General features: G+C 44.8%; 1 protein-coding gene and 1 pseudogene across 16 annotated transcripts in view; both read left to right on the plus strand.

The window, feature by feature from the left end:
- Positions 1-17,170, plus strand: part of Plekha7 (pleckstrin homology domain containing A7) — a 211,709-nt gene that overhangs the window by 26,052 nt on the left and 168,487 nt on the right. The gene's annotated exons all lie outside the window — the stretch shown is intronic.
- The window catches only part of LOC134476578 (ferritin heavy chain-like), an 86,813-nt pseudogene continuing 82,861 nt past the window's right edge, over positions 13,219-17,170 (plus strand).

A 17,170-nucleotide genomic window follows, 5' to 3' on the forward strand; every position in this document is an offset into this window, starting at 1 on the left:
GAGAGTATAAACACTGGTTATTAAAAGGTGTAATTCTGGCCACTAGCTGTGGCCTTAGGTTTGAGCAGAGTCCTCTGAGATGTGTTGTGATAATATATACTAGTGATTTTCACAGTCATAAGAATATAAATGGGTGGTGAAGAATGGAGTTCCCTGCCCTGGAGGCCAGTGTAGTATAGAAATAGGGAGACCTGGACAAGCATGAGGGGGGATGCAGGAAGCCTTTCTTTTTTTTTTGTCTTTGAGACAGGGTCTCGCTGTGCAGTTCAGGCTGGTCTTGGGCTCACTTTGTAGCCTAGTCTGGTCTTGAACTCACAATGATCCTCCTGCCTCAGCCTCCCGAGTGCTGAGATTACAGGCGTGAGCCACCACACCCAGCTAGCAGGAAGCCTTTCTAGGGGAGATATTTGAGTTGGGCCCTAAAACTTTATCATGCTGTGAGGGGGACAAGGTCACAGCAGAAACAAAGGCCTAGGGAGGCTGAGCACATGAGGAGGGGAGAAGTGCCATGTGGGAGTGAAGACAGTACTTGAGGGTACGGGGTCTCACTGAGGAATAGGGGTGCTGCCCTGCAGGAGGGAGACCTGCTAGCCCGATGTCCCCATCCCTTTGGTGGTTGAAAGAGATCAGGCTTTCTGCGATTTGCTAGTGAAACTTGTGTCATTAAGAGGCAGATGGAGAAGTTCCTGGGGGCTGTTTTACCTTCCCTGCATTTGTCAGATGACGATGAGGCAGAAAGATGGGAAGGTGGCTTCCCAGCAGGGATGGAGCAAGCAGAAGTTAGATGCGATGCCCACACCTCAGTGAGGACTGGTTTTTCTTTGCCTGTAGATGAGTTGCAGCCCAGACTTGTTATTCCCAGAACACACTTTTCCTGGTTTTTTCTTCTACCAGGCTTCTCAGATTTAAGGAGAGGGAGGAGAAGAGGACGAGGAGGGAGCAGAACTGTTACTAAAAAGGCTGGTTGGGCAAGTCTCCTTGCAAGGCCAGAGTCCAGACCAAGGTCTGCTCAGCTGGCTCCTGGTGGATGGAGGTGGGTGGAGTCAGGCCTTGGCTGGCCACCAGCTGGGGTGCTTTTGGTTGGGGGATGACCAGTGGTAGAGACTGGGGTTTTTCCAAGATGTGGCCCCTAACAGTGGGCTGAACAGATTAGGGCTCATAAATTCTTTCTCAGGAGATTAGAGCCATGGGAGATTAAAGGAATAGATGAGAGGCTGTAGGAGGCCTGTAAATTTTCCATCTGCAGCAATTAATTTGATGGACTGTAAAGCAGTTCACTACTTCCTCTCCTCACTCCCTGGGCTCTGGTGTAGGACTGGCTGAAGAATGTGCTCAAGAATGCCTTCCTTGGTGCCCTGCATAACTAGCTTGTGCCCCTAGTTAAAACCTGGCCAGGGCAGGGGCTTGTCTTGTCCCTTTCCTGCTTCCCCTCCTGGTACAAGGAAGAGGGAAGAGCACACATTAGGCACTTTATGAAACACTAATTTGATTGAAGCCTTTCAAGGAAACTATTGTCAGAAGGGTGGGGTAGGGCTCATGGTTACTACTCTGGTTTATAGGTAGCTGAATCCCATGGGTGGAGTCACCTATCTGAGGTTATTCTGGTTGTTGATGACAGCTTGGATTCTAGCCAGGTTTTTTCACTCCTGGGCCATGGGATCTTTGCACTTCTGCTGTGCTCAAAATGAAAATGAAATTGTGAATGATTTTTCTGGTTTCTTTCCTTTGACTTCCTGTTTGCCCCAGTCAATCACGTGGGTCCTTGCTTTAGTGATTGATTCTGCCCAAGGTGTGGCATAGCTCTGCTAGCAATCTTCTCTTAGCAGGTTTGCTGCGTCCCACAATGGCTGTGGGGGCGCTACTCAAAAGCATCTTTGAGCTCATTGGGCACCTCTCTTCTCAGTGGGGTCTTATACCTGTGATTGGTAATGGGTTCTTGTGATTGGGAAAGGGTTCTCTCCAGATCCTCTATCCTCACCAGCTTACCTCTAGCTTGGTACAGCTGGTTTTGACTGGTGTCATGCTTTTCCCATCAGGACCAAAGGCCTCACTTTAATGTGCCTCCTGGTCAGGGACCTTCAGGTATGTCTCACTCAGGGCTTCTCTTTATGTGCTCTGTGGCCAGTGAGGTACTCTCCTGCATCTTTGTCTTTGCTCTTAAAGTTTCCATCACTAGGAACATCCCCTTTCCATGCAGATAATGCCCATGCTTCTCAGACATGACATCTGGAAGGAAGCTTTCCAGCTACCCACCAACCAACCTTTGAGACATTCCTTTGTTGGTGCTTTTGTTCATTTATTCAGAAATTATGCAATAAGAAGCCTTTCTACCCCATGATGTCACTGCAGCTTATACTAATACCTTTCTGTCTGTCTGGCATTAGCTTGTGCCTTTGCCTCATTTTTTTTTTTTTCATACATATCGTTATACCCAGTACTCAGCACTGAGTCTGGCAAAGAAAACCTAAAACTTGATGCTAATGACTGAATGAACAAATAGGCAGGTTTCTTCCTTCCTCTCTCCTCCATTGTGTTTCTCAGGTGTGGCTCCCTAGCTGCTTGTGTGCAGCCTTCCCTGCCCTCCTTTCAGCCCTTCCCCTACACTCCTGCCACTGAATGTGTTTCTCACATGACTGTCCTGCTTCATATTACACCTTTTTGTGTCTGTGTCTTCTTTTCTGTCATCTGGTTGTAAATTTCTTCAAAGTAGGGTCCATTTTGGTTCAATTTTGTATACTTGCCCATCGTCACAGTAAAATAAAGGGTAATACATGAAGCCATGTGTAAAGAACTAAAAATATAAGGACAGACCAGTTACCCAGTTGATTAATTTATAAATGTCTGCAGAGCTTGTATGTGCCAGTGCTGTGATGTACTTTTCTGAGCTTCATTCTCCATTTGTAGTCAGGTGCTAGTAAGAACATGTACCTTATAGGATCATTTGTTCATTCATTTACTATTATTGAGTTGATAATGCTGGGATGACATTGTGAGCATGATGGAAAAGGTCTTTGCTGTCATGGAGTTTAAATTTCAGTGAGAAAGATTGCAAGCAAAATAGTTAAAATACATAGCATCTGAGTGAGCTTTCCATCTATCTATCTATAGATATATATTTATATGCATACACATACATGGTGCTGTGCTGCAGAGAGGAATCAGGAAAAGGGGGGCAGCAAGGCTTTGTGTGGGTGCAAAGTGGTCACAGGAGGCTTCTCTGTGGAGATCTCAGTTGAGTACATATATGAAGCTGTGTAAGCATCTAAGATGGGAGCAGGGCAGTCCATGAAGAGGGAACAAATGTAGAGCAAATGGGAGCAAATGTAGAAGTTCAGAGGCTGGGGTGTAGTGTCACTGGGTGGACCTGGGCCCGTGGGAAGTGGTGCAGAGTCACAGCGGGAATAAATCACACAGGAGACCAGGCTGATGGCACTGACCCAACTTTTAATATGTCTCCTGCCCTCTTATATAGTCAGGGCTAAGACCCAGATGGGGGCAGAGCCTAGATGGTGTCCCTGGAAGGAAGAGTGGGGCTTCTGGGGGTAGGACCAGAGCGGGGTGGCGTCAGGCAGGGCGACTCATTGGGTCTGCCGACTCACTGGGTCTGCTGAGGACATTCCGGGTCTGAGTCTGCTCAGACCCTCTCCTTTGCCAGGGCCGTCAACCAGACATCTGGACCTTTGCTCCCCATAGTGTAGTTGGCTTTTTGAGGGATCACCAAGGAGGTCAGAGTGGTTGAAGCTAAGGATTAGGGGTCATAGAAGTTTGTGTGTGTGTGTGTGTGTGTGTGTGTGTGTGTGTGTATGTGTTTGTGTTTATTGAAGGAGCTGTGCAAGTCTTTGACTTTGGCTTTCACCCTAAGTAGGTAGCAATCCATCCTAGGGCTTTGAACAGAGGCATGTCATTTGACATGTCTACCATGGTGCCTGGCATGAAAGAATCCTTCATTAATGGTAGTCTTGTTCTTCAGGATGATAATACCAAACCTTGACCTTAGTGCCTGCTAGGGTTTGCCTGGTCCTTTCCCAACTACTTTTCCTCTTCCAGGAACTATAACATCCTGGATACTTTCTGCCTAAGGAGAGAGCCCTGGGTTTGACCTTAGGAATGAGGAGGAAGAGCAAGAGGTAACTTGGCTGTTTTCTTCTCAGTCTTCTGTTGAGTAGTCAATAGTGGTGGTGCAAGAGAAGAGCCTTATCTTCCACAAACCTAGGAGATCAGAAACTGCCTATAAATCACGTGACCGCATCATGTAATGCCAAGTTAGCTGCCCCATAAAATTTCTGTTTTGACCATCTTTGTTCTTTCCTTGCCCTGGTTGTCTGGGATCCCTAGGAGGGCCTGGGGCTGGACCCTCAGTGCTCTTTTTCCTCCAGAAACTTGACTGTGAGTTGCCCTCCTTCTAGTTCCACCTCTGCTTATCTTTACCCTTTATGGAAAGGTTTTTGGGTCCCTGATGTGGTCTCTGATATCCTCTAGCCAGATACAGAGATACCTTTCTGCCTCTCTTTAACTGCTTTGAGTAACAGGAAGAACTTACTACTTGATCAGGTAGTACTTGTTACATTCTTATCGAAAGGAAGTTTAATTTTAGGCTATGTTGAAATCTCTGCTTGGATCTCTCTCATTTCAATTTAGTTTTTGTTTATTTGTTTTTTGTTTTTTTTTTTGAGACAGGGTTTCTGTGCAGTTCAGGCTGATTTAAAGCTTACTATGTAGTCCAGGCTAGTCTCAAACTCACAGTGATCCTCCTGCCTCAGCTTCCCAAATGCTGGGATTACAGATAGGAGTGCTTCACCATGCCTAGCTTGAGACAGGGTCTTGCTGTGTAGTTCTGGCTGGCCTGGAGCTCACTATGTAGCCCAGGCTGCTTCCTGTTCAGCCTCCTGAGTGCTGGGGTTACAGATCTGTGCCACTGTGATGCCCAGTAGAGAATGAATTTTAGAAACAAGTTTGTTTGGAGGCCCTGGAACTGTGGATTTCACATTCTTCTAGAACTGAAGATAGGCTTTCCATACACCATTGACTCTCCTTCCTTCTGTGGTCTGCAGTTACTGATTAAACCTGTCCTTGGGACCTGTGCAGGGCAGAACTGGGACAAGTCAGTTCCTTGAATGTGGCCATTGAGGACATTGTTTCTGGACTCAGCACCGAGTGAGCTGGGCTTAGCACTGAGTGAACTGGGCTCTAGGGCCCTGCTTCTGGAGCACCTCTTCTCCAGGATGCGGGAGTCGCTGGAGTGCTTTTTGAGGCTGGCTAGCTGGCTTTGGTGTGCCTCAGTCCCACAGTTGGCTGGACACCCAGGCTTCTCTGTGCCCTGCAGGGTTTCTGATTTATGCAGAGAATCTGCATTAATAGAAACCTGGACCCAAGCCCTTGGCCAAACATTCCAAATTCTTGGGGCATAAAGATTTTCTAAAGGGGCTTGGGGCTCTTCCAGGGGCTTAAAAGTTCCTGTTTATGCCCCACGCAGCTATCTATTTCTATCTGATTTTTATATATTCCCCAGAGTGCTTTCCCACATCCTGGGGGAGGCTTGTCACTGTGGGTTTGGCCCATCTTTGGGAGTCTTCTGGCAGACCTGCCTCGAAAAGCTGGCATATGGAGTGTCTTCCTACCACCGTCTGTCCTTCCCCAGTGTCTTGTGTGCTGATGGTGGAGTGGGACTTTTTGTTTTGTTTTTAAATAAGGGCAGCGTGGGTAAACAGAGCAGCATTTCTGGTGGCACTGGGGAGGGCAAGGACCTCACATTCCCACTCCATGACAACAGGCTCTTTGGTTGCCGCTTGCTGGGCTGTGGGCAGTGGCAGTTTAGACAAGACAATGTGGCTCTGTTGAAACACTCAGCCAGGCTCCAGCAGAAGGCATGTTAATTGAACATTTTCCACCCTGAGATCTGTGGGGATCTGGTGGCCCATTCCTCATTCCTTCGTTTTCCTTTTACAGTGTCAGAGCCAAGTTATTGCAGCTCCTTTTTACTCTCTCCCTAATGTCACAGCTTTATGTTTGGTTGAATGACAGCACTGAGCAAAAGACTGGAGATGGAGTGCTGAAAAGGGACCCAGGTGATATCCTTATAGCCTGATCTGGAGAAGGGGCAGCAGATGCTCCAGGAAACTCTTACCATGGGGACCTGGAACATTTGGTGGTCAGGAACATTGACATTGAAGTCATACTTATAGGGTTGGAATCTTAGCGGTGACATTTCCCTGAACCGCATGCCTTGGTTTCCTTAGCTGCAAATTTGTTTTATTTTTAAATTTATTTACTTATTTATTTTTGAGACAGGGTTTTGCTCTGTAGTCCATGCTGACCTTGAACTCACTATGTTGCCTAGGCTGTCCTAAAACTCATGGCAATCTTCTTGCCTCAGCCTGCTGAGTGCTGGGATTACAGGTGTGTGCCCCGCCACCCCACCGCTGCAAATTTGGGATAGTAGTATCTAACTCAAAGGATTGTTGTGAGGATTAAATGAATTTACCGTATATAATATACTAAGGCTATTATCTGGCATATAGTAAATGTGACAGTTTATATATATATATATATATATAGTGGGGGGGTACTAGAGATTGAACTCACGACCTCAGGCTTGCCAGGCAGGCACTTAGGCCACTGAGCTAAATTCTCAATCCCAGACAGTTACACCTTCCTCCCTTCCTCCCTTCCTTCCTTCCTTCCTTTCTTCCTTTCTTCCTTCTTTCCCTCTTTTCTTCCTTTTTTGAGACAGGGTTTCACTATGCAGTTCAGGCTGGCCTTGAACTCATAGTGATCCTCCTGCCTCAGCTTCCAGAGTGCTGGGATTACAGGTGTGCACCACCATGTCTGGCCATGCATTTATCATTATGTTATGTCATTTTAATATCAAATCTGAATTTTTGCCAATATTATATTTACCCCGCAGGGGTCTTATTTGAGGCTGAAAGAGAAATAGAACAACATTTCTTTCTAAAATGCAAATATAATATAGTCACTTCCTGCCTTAGAAAGCCTCAGTGATTTTCCACTGACTACTCTGCATAAAGAGAAAAGAATTTGTATTTCCAGTGGCTGTGGGTCCTCAGAAAATGTGTTGGGGAATTCCCTGCCATTCTCAGTGGAACCAGCCCATTTACCAGACTTTCTGCGGAGCTGGATTTTGTTTGCAGCCTGGCTTTACTGCACCCTGTGTGTGGCCCTCAATATGCACTAATGTTAACATCTATCCCACAGGCTCAGCAAGGAGTTTATCTGCATTAGAGCATTGCAAAAAGTGACCTCCTGCAAGTGCTGTGCAGATGTAAACTGTTCTTGCTTTTGCAATTCTCTCTAAAGACCTGAGGCAGCATTTTCTGTTGGAATAGCCCTAAGCCCAACACTGGACTGAGTTTCTTGGGGTAAAGGAGCCAGAATCCAAGAGGGTCAGTGGCTAAGGGAGGTCTAAGCACAGCCCTCTGGCATTTCCAGTGTTCAGTGGTCATTGCTGTGGGTTATAGCCATTTGTGCCTCCCTCCAGTCTTTTCATGAAAGGACTCCTTGCTTCTTAGCCACTGAATGTAGTCTGTATTGTGGCCACTCCTTATGGGGACCTTGGGTGACAGACACAGGGAAGCCTCATAGGACATGGAGACCTGGCATATATGCACAAACCACTTTGCTTCACAAGGACTTTCCTGTCAGTGGATGGACAACTAGGTATCCAAATGACAAACATTTATAGACCTGAGAGATTATTCTCACTTGAGATGAGCTGGGAAAACTAACCAGTGTTCAAAAAGACAAATGTGTCATTTTCCTCATCTTGCTGATTTTATAGGGCTAGATTTTCATACTGGGTATTTTGCAAGTATCTGTCAGTGAAAACAGTGGAAATAGTGAAAAGCTTTAGAAAAGTAAGAGGGGAATGGAAAGTTTTCATTTCAGGGAATTGGGGTGGTATCTATGGTTTACGCCACCTTAGTTCTGATTATTGGGCTTAATAGTTAGGGGAGCCAGGAGAGCTTCCTTGTTCTGGTACCAACTAAATGACTTTAAGAAAGTTGGGCCTCAGATTCTGTAAAGTGGAAATAATTATCTCCTTTTGTCCACCTAGAGCTAGAGCTAAAGATCCTGTATTCTTGTATATTCTCATTCATTCATTTGACCTTTGCCAGACCTACTGTGTCTCATGCCTTAGCACCTAGGCATGGTCTCTTCCTTCCTGGAGCTGAGATTTAGTTGTAATGGTGTGGTAAGTGGATGGATATAAACTTGATAGTCTAGCAGATTTCCTAGAAGCACAGAGAAAGATTTTTTTTTTTGTACTTTGGGAGGTCAGAGTGGCTTCCTGGAAGAGGTGATTATCTTCTGGGGGTGAATGAGAAAGGGAAGGGACTCGGGTGCACTCTTGGCACCATGCAGCTCTGCTGAGGTATCAAGGTGGGATAGTGGGGCATGTGGAGAAGGGGCTGCCCTGGTGGTCAGATTGGGGAAGGGCTAAGGGTTGGGCTATACCCTGTAGGGGTTGGGGTAGGAGAAGAATGACTTGAGGTGCTGAAGTGCAGAATGAAGTTGGTACGTTACAGATCTGCGTAGTAGCTGCGTAGTAGCTGGGAGGGAGACCTGCTGGAGGGCCCTATGATGATGTAAATGAGAGATAATACAGACCTGAGCTGAGAGGCAGGCACATTTATGTGTGTATATATTTTGATAAAGAATAAAACACTATAATTTATTTGGATAGTCAAATGTACAGACACCCAGAAGTTCCTTACTGTGACTTCATCTTTCCAGAATAGTAAGTAGACAGATTGCCAAGGTACCTTCACAGCAGCCACGTTTATAAAACTAAGAAATTGCAAATAACCTGCTTATCAGGAATTGGTTAACTAATTTGTGGAGTCATACAATGATTAAATGTTGCTTCCACTGTCTTTCTGAACACACTAAGATGTGTACCTACATCAAATGAAAGAATGGAAAACTGCGCAGCATAGCCTCCTCTTCCTTTACCCTCTTATTCTCTGATTCTGAAGCCTATCAGGGTGGGGCTTGCTCAAGCCTGCTGTACCTCTTTTTCCTAAGTATGGTTTTCTGTCTTATGTTTTGTGATGACTGTTTAATGTCTTTAATCTGTGAACAGGGATGGTACCTCTTTCTGCCTCATTTGCTTCACTTAAGCAGCAGAAGTAGGCAGTGGCTAATTACTGCAGTATTTAATAGTGGGATGTGACAAAGGCCTAGTTATCAGCATTAGGTGATATTAAGCTGTAAGCTGATTTCCCCTCCTCTTACAGAAACAGTGTGTCTTGCCCATAAAGAAGCTTTTAAACTATAGTAGGGTTAACAAAGGGCTTTTCCAGAGACCTCCTTGCTTGAGGGGAGCAGAGTAAATTCAAGCTTTGTTTCTGCTGCCCTTGGAGAGGGATGTGTGCTGTCCAACCGGTTTTCCATTTTGCACACAACATCCAAGCCTGTGGGATTTGGTTGGGATAACAAGGGGGATATTTTACTGTGTATCTTCTGGGTCCTTGGCACCTTACCTTATTTCATCTTCACAACAGACTTGAAATGAAGAGAAAACTACTTTATTTTACAGACAGGTGCATGAAGGCTCTGAATAACTCACTTCCATTACTCCACTAGGAATTGCTAGATCCAGGATTTGCCTGCAGGTCTCACTGCCCTGAAACCCATTTGGTCTGCTCTAGTTGCCGGTCACTGGAGAGCAAGCACTGGGCTGTCATCCAAGCAGGTGGGCGCTGTTGTCTGAGGCTTTGGCTTTGAAATGGTGGGCAGAGGGTGGGATTTAAGCAGTCAGGTATTTATTTCACAACAGACAGTCTGATGCTGGACCTGGAGGGTACAGAGAGGAGGCCAGGGTAATACTGTTATCTATTCTGTTGTCTGATTGAGATCATGTATTCTTATCTGATGAGATACCAAAGGGAATGGAGAGAAATAGTAGAAAAAACTATACATGGAGAAGGTCAGAAAAGGAGTGGTCAGAGGGACCCAGGTGGACTAGAAAGCTTTGTGGAAGAGGGCAGGATATGAGCAGGGGTGTGGAACTGGAGTCTGAGCTCCCTTGGTGGGTAGGTTTAAACTGAGAGGCCTTGGACACTGCATAGAAGAGTTTCCTGATTTTGGAGTGGCAGGGAGCTACTGCAAACTTTTGAACAGAGTAGACATTGTGAGAAAGTTTCTGGGTGAGTCATCTGGTTGTGGTTTGGAATGTGGAATGGTGGCAGGGTGAGAGTTGCTCCAGGTGGATTGAGGGTCTCAATCTTGACTGGATGATGTGACAGCCCTGCAGTAGAAAGAAATTAATTGCCAAGTGTGATCTGTTGCAGGGGTGGGAGTGGCATGCTGCTGGGTAAGTAGCATAAGGAACGGTTGGTGTGCATGTGTGTGTTTGTATATTCATTCAGCAGTTATTTATCACATGTCTATGGCACTTTAGCTGAGTGAAGGATGGTGAACAAAACAGACTTGATTCCTCACTCTGGGAACACTTTGAAAGTAAATGGTATGTGACAGAGGGAAAAAGTGAACTGCTCTGAAAGTTTGTTCAACCAAAGAGAAAGCACTGCATTTCATTAATGAGATGTGATCTTTTAGAGGAAGTTCTGGGGAAAGGTTGCCTAAAGGGATGAGAATTTTAGATACCTAGTTCAGCCCTCTTCATTTACAGGTGTTAAACAAGCCTCCCAAAGTTGGGGGAATTCCTTCAAGTCACGGTTTATTCCTGCTGGAAGTCTCTGTACTTCCCCAGCACTCATGCCCCACACCTCACCGGCTTTACTCTCTGTACTGGGTCTGGTTGCTTCCCTTGAGGGGAGATAGGGATAAAGGAGAGAAAGAGGGTAGAGTGGATGGTTGGGAATGGAACAAGGAAAACATTTCACACTTGGTGGGCACAGAGGAGCACTGTGTGAAGCACCAAATCAGGAGTTCAGAGAAGCTTTGGCTGGTCTCTGATCACCAACTTCCTGAGATCACTGGCTTATTCCCAGGGCTTATTTCTGAAGGCCCGCATGGTAGGACCCAAGATGTCAGTCAGTTTAGAAGGTCAGAAGCCCTGATACATTCAGGAGGCTTTCCTGTAAGTTTGGGGCCTCTGGTCAAAAAGCCTATGGTATAGCAGCAGGCTTAGGTTTATTGATGAGCCAAGATGGGGTCACCTGGCATCTAGGGGGACAGTGAATACAGTCTCTCCCTAAGGTGGGGACTACCTGGCCTACAAGGAGCTGTCACTGAGCCTATGAGTGAAAAGGGTCCTAGAATGGAGACCCTATGACCTTATACAATACTTTTCTAGCTGGGAGGAGGACATGAATTTGGTTGGAAACTTTAAAGGTGGGAAAATTGGAGCTTTATTACAAGCATTTATTTATTTATTGTCTTTTTGAGGCTGGGTCTTGCTGTGCAGTTCAGGCTGGCTTTAAGCTTACTTTGTAGCCCAGTCACGTCTTGAACTTGCAAAAACCCTCCTGCCTCAGCCTCCCAAGTGTTGGGATCACAGATGTGTCACTATGCTTGGTTTAAAAAAATTACATTTTGTTTTACAAAATTATCATGTTCTTTGTTGTAAATTTAGATACTTCAGATAGTCAACAAGAAAAAAATTTCTTATAATCCTATCATCCAAAGTTAATCAGTATTAATCTTTTGTTATATATCTATGCAAATAGGTATTCATGTTAACAAAAATTGATTTTATGGCATATACTTTTTTACTTAACCATAAGAAGAAAAATTACATGTCATTAATATTTATTTATTTATTTATTTTTTTTTTGAGACAGGGTTTCACTATGTAGTACTGACTGGCCTCAAACCCATGGAGAGCTTCCTATCTCAGCCTCCCGAGTGCTAGGATTACAGTTGTGCAATACTATGCCTGGCTTTATATTACTAATTTTTTTTTTTTTGTCTTTGTCCTTTTTATCGGTACTGGGGATCAAACTCACAACTGCCTGCTTGCAAGACAGGTACTTATGCCGCTGAGCTAAATCTCCAGCCCCTATATTATTAATTTTAATGTTAATGTTTATATTATCAGTTTTAATAGCTGCATAATATTTTATCATGAAGCTATATCATGAGTTAGTTAGCAGTCATAGATAAAATTTTGAGGGTTGCTTCCCAGAAGGGACTATTTTTATTGTGGTAGCTCATCTTAAAATAAATACATGCTTATGCTAAGTTTAAAAAGCTGGCCTGTAAAAATTGCATACTGTAGGATTCTGTTTTTATAAAATTATTGAAATGACTAAATTATAGTGACAAAACACATGAGTGGAAGGTTAGGGAGAGGGCATGTTTCTGTGATAAAATTTCATAGATGTAGATACACAAATATGAATATATAGAAAGACTGGTGAAGTTTGCAGTTTAGTTACTAGTACATTCTTGTCAGTTTTGTGGTTTTGATGACCACATTGTGGTAATGTAACAATGTTATCACTGGGGGAAGATGATCAGTAGGTATACAAAAATTCTCTGAATAATTTGTTTTTTGGTATCGGGAATTGGACCCAGGACCTTACACAGCAGGCACTGTGCTGCTGAGCTATATCCCTGGCCTATGAAGAATTTTTTAACTTGTACATGCATCTAAAATTTTATTTCCAAATAAAAAGTTTCAATAAATACATACTTAAGAACTTTCTCTTAAAAGGTTTGTGACTATAAGGAGGGAACCGATAGGGAGTCCTTTGATGGAAGATGAGGAGGGTTGTTCAGACATTAAGGAGTGTGACTTCACCATAAGGGTCCTGAGCCATTCAAAATGACAAGGACTCTTTAGGTCATAAGAGGTTGGGAGAACATATGAGTGAGCAGTTTCCTGTTTGTTTGATGCTTACCGTGGACCAGGAAGGAGACTCTGGCTAACTAATATGAGGACAGGATGACAACAAGGAAGGTGTGGACCTGGAGTCAGACAAAGTGGGCTCTGTCACAAGCGCAAGGTCTGTGGATGCAGGTGCCCAGTCTGAGTTCCTGCCCTTCACCCTACGCTTGCACGGAATGGATGTCTCCCATCAGTGCAACATCCTAGCTGCACATCAGAGCCATCCGGTGTGTTTCCAACAAGGCTGACTGCAGAGTGAAACCCTGTCTCAAACAAAACCAACCATCCTCCGCGGAGTATGGCCGCGGCCTCCTGCTTCAACAGTGCTTGGACAGAGCCCGGCGCTCGCCCGCCCTCACCGCCGCCCTCACTGCCGCCGCAGCCCAGCCTCTCCTGCTGCCACCACGACTGCCACTGCCATGATGACTGCCTCACCCTCATAGGTGCGCCAGAACTACCACCAGGACACCGAGGCCACCATCAACCACCAGATCAACCTGGAGCTCTACGCATCCTACATCTACCTGTCCCTGCCTTACTATTTTGACCTCAATGATGTGGCTTTGAAGAACTTCGCCAAATACTTCCTTCACCAATCTCACGAGAAGAGGGAACATGCAGAGAAGCTGATGAAGCTGCAGAACCAGTGCAGTGGCCGCATCTTTCTTCAGGATATCAAGAAACCAGACCATGATGACTGAGAGAACGGGCTGAATTCATGCCATGAAGTGCGCACTTCTCTTGGAGAAGAGTGTGAATCAATCGCTCCTGGAGCTGCACAAGCTGGCCACTGAGAAGAATGACCCCCACCTGTGCGACTTCATCGAGACTCACTACCTGGACAAGCAGGTGAAGGCCATCAAAGAGCTGGGCGACCACATGACCAACCTGCGCAAGATGAATGCCCCTGAGTCTGGCATGGCCAAGTATTTCTTCGACAAGCACACCCTGGGGGACAGTGACAGAGCTAATAGTGCTCAGGCAGTGTGTGCATGCTGGGGCTACCTGTACCTTTTCTATAAATTGTACCAGAACATCTACTTACGTTCTTTAATTCCTTCAAATAAAGAGATTTGGTACATTTAAAAAAAAAAAACCCAGGCAACCAAACAAAAACCTAACAAAAAGCATCATGAAACAGAGGAGAATTATTATCTACATTGTTCAGGTTGAAAGCTGAAGATGATAGAAGTTGACATTTACTCAAGATAAGAAACTACTTTGAAGGGAGAAAAAGAATTGCTTTACTTCAGTGAGTCCCAGGGAACAGAGCAGGAGGTAGGTTCAGAATTCAGCTGTTTTGTTGTGTTATTCAAAGTTCCTAGGAATTTCCCTTTCTGTGGCCTCCCCAAGTCTCGGGTCTGTCCTCAGGCTCCACAAAGAACAGGTTTTCTCCCAATCAGTATTTGCAAAAACTGTGGTGCTTTAGTTTACTATGAATTTTTAATAACACTCAGGGCACGTCTCCTTGTATAAGTGATCCTTTTAAAATATGTGTATTACTCAAATCTTCAGGTTGGATGTGACAGAAATCCAAGTTGATCTGGCTTTAATTCACTGTGTGACTGCTGATCAGAGATTTTTTGAAGGCTCTCTTCTCTCCCATCTTTCTTTCTTTTGTCTTTTGTTTTACTGTGACTTTTTTTTTTTTTTTGGTACTGGGAATTAAACTCAAGACTGCCTGCTTGCAAAGCAGGTACTTATGCTGCTGAGCTAAATCCCCAGTCTGTAACATTTTTATTAGTACATGTTCATGATACATAAGGAATAGATTCATTATGGGAAGTTGGTACTTACACTTCCTCATCCTTCTTACTTCCCCTTTCACTCCCCTCCTTCTTTCCTTCCATCTCCTTTCCATTTCTGAAATGTCTCTCCTTATCTTTCAATTCTGCTAACTCTACTGTCAAAAAAAATATTTACTCTTCTAGGAGCTAAATATCACTTCTTTTTTATTATTATTATTATTTTTGTCTTTTTTTCATTTTTATCGGTACCAGGGATTGAACTCACGACTGCCTGCTTGCAAGACAGGTACTTATGCCGCTGAGCTAAATCCCCAGCCCCTAAATATCACTTCTTAGAGGAGAGTTTAATTGGCTTGTGTGGCTCATGGCTACTCTGAGATCCAAGTATGTTGGTTGACAGCCGTAGCATGACAGTGGCTTTCTCTATGAAGGGATAAATGACAACAGTGCCTGTCCATATATTGGGATATGCAGAGTTGGACACAGTGATTCCTGACTGACTCAAAATACAGTGGGAAGTTGTCTTTCTTTTTTGTTATTATTAGAGATGCGGTTTTATTATACAGGCATTCTGTAATGGACTTTGAAGTAGGAAGGATCCGGGTTAGACATTAAGAACTTCTTGGCATATATGGACATGAGAGGAAAATTAGAGAAAGTAGTAGTAGATCCATTTCCAGAGGCCGTGTGGCCCTGTGGGTCTTATTTGGGCTTGCTGGTGATCCTGCCTGCCTTTGCATGTAAGCACTTTGGCAGAGAGGGGTTGTGGGTGTGCCGGGTGGCTTTTGCCCTTTGTTGCTCTGTTAAAAACTTCAAACTGTGTTATTCAGCTGCAAAAACAGTTTTTCTCCTTTGTAAGCAAGAAACACAAAGCAGCCCTTCAGAGAGGGTGGGCAGGCACTTCTGGTGGTGAGTTAGTCTAATGCAGTGAGGGAAATCACCCCAGATGGCCTGGCAGAAACAGTTGGACAGCAGCATCCACAAGATCCTGGAGGATAGAGGGCAGTGGGAGAGCCCTGTCCTAGGAGGCTGTGAGTCCATAGATGATGGGCAAGGGAGGCCACACTTGGGCAGGGAATTGGGGTGGAGAGCAGCCTCTTTGAGTTCGATAGAGTTTCATGTGTGCTATGTGTTTATGTGCCCAGAACTGAGTCTGGGAAGTTTTGTTTGTGGTTGGCTAGGAGGAGATAGAGGCAGATACCTGCTGATGAGAGACCTTCTTGTTCAGAATAAGTTTAAAGTGCTGGAAGACCTAGGACTCCCTGGCAGAGGGTGACATATGCCCATGCTGCAGTTTGTGAGGGCTGGGTCCATGTGTCATCAAGCAGAGCTGTTTTCTCCCTTTACTTTCTGTGACTTGGCAGATACATGTTGACCAGCACTGCTTTTACTTGGATGACGGTGAGTTTGAGTCACCCAAAATTTTCTCTGCTATTGGAGAATGGAAGTCAGTGTGAGAAAATCTAGTGTCAGTTGAGGGTAGGGAAGTTAGTTGAGGTTTGCCCTAACGAAATGTTTTCTGTGCTGTCCTGGGGCTTGCTGAAGAAATTATATTTTAATGGAATGTTCGTTTCTAAACTTTAACTAGCAAACCCACAAAAGTATTTGCCAGTTAATATTGTACAGGTGCCTGGTGAGTCGTTGAGCTGAAATTTAACAGCCAATTTTTTTTAAAAAGGAGGCAATTTAAATAATAGAATATCAAGATTCATGTGTGTCCTAGAGTGACTTCTGCATTGCCATAAGTGATTTTTGTGCGGACAAGAAGGGCACTCCGGCCCTGTATCATTGGTGTCCTTTCTGGGAGTCCCTGATGCATGGCTCCCTGCCCCTAAAAAGTAATTTACAGCCTATTCATAGAGAACTGGGAAGCTATTTCACAACTAAATGATGCCACAAGGCTGGGGCAACTCTTCTCATGGTGAGCTAGTCCAGGGAAGGTGGCTATGGTAAAACAGGGATGTGGGCAGATGCTATAGACATGTGCAGCAGTAAACTCTGTTGGCTTAAGCAGAAGGTGTCAGAGCAGGGTGAGGCTGATTGAAGGAACAAAGTGTGGAGTGGAGTTTCTGTTCTGATACCTGAGATGACAAACTTGTGTTGCTGAATTTGCTTTGGAAAAGAGAAGGCTTTACAAAAAAATCTTTGAATGGAAAATTTAAGGAAACTGAAACAAAGGCCCCACTTGGATTCTGAGTGGTGTGTGTTACTACAGGAGACTGGTGCCTTTTGTGAAAGGCCCTGGATCACAGTCAGGCCTTCTCTAGCTTAAGCTCCCAATCTCACTTTCATACCTTGGCCAGTGACTTCAGTTGTTTCCAAACCTTGCTTACTCTTCCTAGAGTCCTGGTGGGCTTGTGGGTCATAGTGTGGCACCAGAAGGGACTTTGGCAAGGCTAGATTCTACCTGAACTAGTGTATATCTCTTGAGTAGCCTGATATTATTGGGTGTTCAGTAATACCTGGGGAATACGTGGGAGTGGTTTCTTAGAAGTATGTGCATGTAGCTTGAAAACACACACACGTGTGTGTATGTACATGCATACCTCTGGTCCCGTGACTTGACCCCTCACTGTCTTCAGCTCCATCCAGTTTTCGTTTTTCTACC

Source organism: Cavia porcellus, unplaced genomic scaffold (assembly GCF_034190915.1).
Source record: "Cavia porcellus strain 051 isolate PalLab524CR breed Dunkin Hartley unplaced genomic scaffold, mCavPor4.1 scaffold_6, whole genome shotgun sequence".
Taxonomy (NCBI): domain Eukaryota; kingdom Metazoa; phylum Chordata; class Mammalia; order Rodentia; family Caviidae; genus Cavia; species Cavia porcellus.